Genomic DNA, 4,472 nt, shown 5'->3' on the forward strand with positions numbered 1-4,472 from the left:
GGCATCACGCTCACAGCAACCTCCAACTCCTGGGCTCAAGCGAGTCTCCTGCCTCAGCCTCCCAAGTAGCTGGGACTACAGGCACCCGCCACAACACCTGACCATTTTTTGGTTGCAGCCATCATTGTTGTTTGGCAGGCCTGGACTGGAGATTCGAACCCACCACCTTAGGTGTATGTGGCTGGCACCTTAGCCACTTGAGCCACAGGCGCCAAGCCTCAATGTAGAACAGATCTAACCAAGGGTATAAATACCGTGTTTCCCCAAAAATAAGACCTACCCAAAAAATAAGCCCTAGCAGGATTTCTGCATTTGTTAACTATAAACCCTACCCTACTAGTATCATCACTAGATAATAAGACCTAGTGATGAGCGCGGAGTGGTAAGGAAGACTGGAATACCTTTTATCTGCCACAGCTCCTTTCTCTGAGCCATTCACACTTGCGCGGGTGCACGTGTGGTAACTGCGGTCACAGGCATCCTATTGCACCCGTGCGAATGGCTACGGGAAGGCAGTTCACGAATCACTAGCGCCAGCCCCACCAACAAGGTCGGCTCCCCCTGTCAGGTTCCAGAAAAAGATGACTTAACTATATTTTAATAAATGTAGATTGTTGTATTATACTTAATAAAAATAAGACATCCCCTGAAAATAAGCCCTAGTGTGTTCTTCTTGAGAAAATATAAATATAAGACAGTGTCTTATTTTTGGGGAAACACAGCAGCAAGAAATGAATATCATTGAGAGTCACCTTGGTGGCCAGCTATCATTGCCTTTGTAGGTCATTATAAATCTGTGGCTTTTAACTTTAAGTGAAATGAAGACCCAATGAAGGGATTTGAACAGCAAAGTGGCAATGATCTGACTTATATTTCATGAGACTATCTCTGGCTGCTGGGAGAATAGAATGGAGAGAGGCAAAGAAGTAAGCTGGGAGACCAGTGAGGAGGCTATTACAGTCCAAGAGATGCGCTGGGGTCATAACGGTGGAATTGATGATAACAGGTAATCCTTTCTTGCCATTCCTTTCATCGTTCCCTCCTTGGAAACAGATCTGATTCTAATCTCAGTTTTCTCATTTATTAGACACATGATACTGGGATAAGTATCCTCTCTGGGCCTCAGTTTCCTCTGTAAAATGGGTTTAATAAGAGAGTGCCTATCTCACAGGGTTGTCAAAATTACAACAAAGAACACGTTGTGTAGCTAGCACACTACCTGGTCTATAGTAAGAACTCAAGATTTGATGTCCATTCTCTCTGCTATTTTCCATCCTTTTACCTCTACTCCCCTATTCCTCAAACCCAGAGCCCAGCAGGTAAAATCCGTGGGAAAACCACCCTCGAGGCTGAGAGGAAACGCTTGAGCTGGGGGGCGGGACTACTAGGTGCCCATTGCGCATGTGCGCACGCTGGGTCAGGTTCAGGTTTCCAGCTGGGGGGGGAGAGGAATGCGGGGGGCAAAAAGGCTCCGTTTCTTCTTGCTGCCCCCTTCCGGCTCGGAGAAGTGGCGGGACATTGGCGGCGTCCCGAGCAGGCGCCGCTCTAATCGAGGGACGCCAGGGCCCGAGTGGTAAGTTGGAAAATGGCGGAGGCGGGGGAAGGAGGAGGGGCTTTGCCGGGCTGGAGGCTGACCTCCCGGCAGGGGGTGGGAAGGATACTGCCGGGACCCAGTGGCAGGGCCCCGGCTGGGAGACTGACGGACCGCGCCTGGTGTCTTTCTGGAGTCCCTGATGTGGCCATACTCCGGGGTTTCCAGACTCGGGGTTTCTCCAGGGCATGAGCTGGCTGGTGGAGGCGCGTGAGGGAGACGCAGGGACTTCCGTTTCCTTCACCTAGGTAGGGGCCGGGCCACGGAGTTGGCTTTTCCAGATTGGGGCCCGGGCCGATCGCCGCGGGCAGTTGGGGCCAGCTCTTCTCGTGCGGTGGGTACAGCTTGTGCGGGCTTTCCCTTTCTCCTGTTCTCTCCTGTTCTCTCCTCTCCCCTCCCTTTTTCTCCCCTCCACTCCCCACCGGCCCCGCGCTGCAGGGGAGGGCGGGAAGGCCGCGCCCGCCGGGCGGGGTGGCCCGCCTGGGGCTCCTAGCCCAGGTTCCCGGGACTGCTGAAGGAAGGCGTGGGTGGGTGGCTGGCTTCAGGCCCGCTGGACTCTGTCCCTAAATCTCATGTCACCTAAGGTAAATCGAGTCAAATAACTTTTAAAAAACATATGAGCAAAGGGATTCCCCCCCCATCTGATACCTGTAGCATGTATGGAGCAGGGTGGAGTGTGACTGGGCAGGGTGAGTGAAATAGAATAGAGACCAAAGATCTTCCGGAAGAGGAAATTAGCTAGTAGTTTTTTCCAACCTTTGCTACTCTAGTCACCTCCCTGGCATGTTCTGTAAAACAAAATGTCAATTTGACTTTCAGTTTCATAATTTTAACTCCATAATGCACTTAAATTGTTTTCAGGGTGGGGGGTAGTGGTTATTGCTGAAACTAAGCAATAGTCCTCTCCACCTACAAAAAAGAAAAACGTCAATCAAAGCTTTGTAAAAACCTATCAGGTTTTAGTAATCCACTACTTTGCCTTCAGATATAATTATGTCACTAGTTCTATCACCACTGTACCTTGATAGTTAATGACCCATAGAAATTTACTCTAGTAAGACTATAGGTTTCAATAGTGCTTCTTTCTTCTTGTCCTTTTTCCTTAATAACATTTGTTACAGCCAGTTCAAGAGAACACTGTTAAAGACGGCCATCTTAGAATTATAACATTTTACAGTTGTAAGGGATCTTAGTTCAACTCTGTTATTTTATAAAAGCAGAAACTAGGGCTCAGGAAGATTTCATGGATTGCCTAAGGCTACTCAACTACTTAGATTAGAATACAGGTTGTCTGGCTCCTTACCCGCTCTTTCAGTAGGATTGCTTCTTATAGCCTCCAAGCATGAAAATGTAGTACATTCAAGTCAAGGCACATTTCTGAAGAGTATAATACTTTGTGCCATTAATTGTACTACCACTTTTGATGTATTTCATTGTATTTAATAAGATTATGAAGTGCTTTTTTCCCTACCATTGAAGCAGTGACAACAGTTTAGGTTAAAAAAACTTATACACATATGCACATAAACATATGCATACTTGTCTTTGCCCAGATAATTTCTTTTCTTTTTGTTTATTTATTGATTGATTGCAGTTTGGGGTCGGGGCTGGGTTTGAACCCGCCACCTCCGGCATATGGGGTTGGCGCCCTACTCCTTTGAGCCACAGGCGCTGCCCAACTTTTATTTTTTTTTATTTTTTAGAGACAGAGTCTCACTTTATCGCTCTCGGTAGAGTGCTGTACCATCATAGTTCACAGCAACCTTCAGCTCCTGGGCTTACGCGATTCTCTTGCCTCAGCCTCCTGTGTAGCGTCCAGATAATTTTTTGCAGGATACTCAAGATAAATGTTAACAGTGGTTACTTAGGGAGAAGAGAGATGAGAGACTTTAGTTTGTACTTCATATTTGGCTTAATGTGCTGTTTGAATTTCTTACCATACACCAGTATTGATTTTATAACAGTTTTCAAGTTCATACGCGTATATATGCATATCAGCATTAAAAAGTATGTGCCAATAGTATGTACCTATATTTATGTATGTATATGTATTTATATATCAGTAGTTTTTACTGTAAAATCCAGTGTGATTCATGTCAGCTCACCTGACAAAGCAGACCTGATTATTGGATTCTCATGTTTCTCCTTTGGTTTTCTTTTATTGCTTTCTCCTAATGTAAGATGGTAAAAATTCCGTTATTAGTCTTTATGTATTTTTAGAAAATGTGCTAAGGTTTTTTTTATTATTTGAATAATGTAGCAAACTGTAACACATTCAGAATGTCATATTTGACACAATGAAAAAATACATGAATTACAGAATCTTTTTGGATATGAATCATTTTTTTTTTTTTTTTTTTTTGAGACGGAGCCTCAAGCTGTCCCCCTGGGTAGAGTGCCATGGCATCACACTCACAGCAACCTCCAAGTCCTGGGCTCAAGCGAGTCTCCTGCCTCAGCCTCCCACGTAGCTGGGACTACAGGCGCCCGCCACAACACCTGGCCATTTTTTGGTTGCAGCCATCATTGTTGTTTGGCGGGCCCGGGCTGGGGATTCGAACCCGCCACCTTAGGTGTATGTGGCTGGCGCCTTAGCCGCTTGAGCCACAGGCGCCGAGCCATGAATCATTTTTTAAAAAAAAAGTTAAGGCTAGGGCGGTGCCTGTGGCTCAGTGAGTAGAGTGGCCCCATATACTGAGGGTGATGGGTTCAAACCCTGCCCAGGCTAAGCTGCAACAAAAAAATAGCTGGGCATTCTGGTGGGCGCCTGTAGTCCTAGCTACTTGGGAGGCTGAGGGAAGAGAATCACCTAAGCCCAGGAGTTGGAAGTTGCTGTGAGCTGTGACAGTATGGCACTCTACTGAGGGCAATAAAGACTCTG

The 4,472-nt window shown here is 46.4% G+C and overlaps 1 protein-coding gene across 1 annotated transcript in view; it reads left to right on the forward strand.

Moving 5' to 3' along the window:
- The first annotated feature begins 1,677 nt into the window (after positions 1–1,677).
- The window catches only part of XIAP (X-linked inhibitor of apoptosis), a 59,192-nt gene continuing 56,397 nt past the window's right edge, over positions 1,678–4,472 (forward strand). Inside the window, exon 1 of the mRNA XM_023508117.1 lies at positions 1,678–1,839. The gene's annotated coding sequence lies outside the window, so the exon portion shown is untranslated. The remainder of the gene's footprint in view (positions 1,840–4,472) is intronic.

This window comes from Otolemur garnettii, unplaced genomic scaffold (assembly GCF_000181295.1).
Source record: "Otolemur garnettii isolate 467f Iridium unplaced genomic scaffold, OtoGar3 scaffold00224, whole genome shotgun sequence".
In the NCBI taxonomy this organism is placed as follows: Eukaryota; Metazoa; Chordata; class Mammalia; order Primates; family Galagidae; genus Otolemur; species Otolemur garnettii.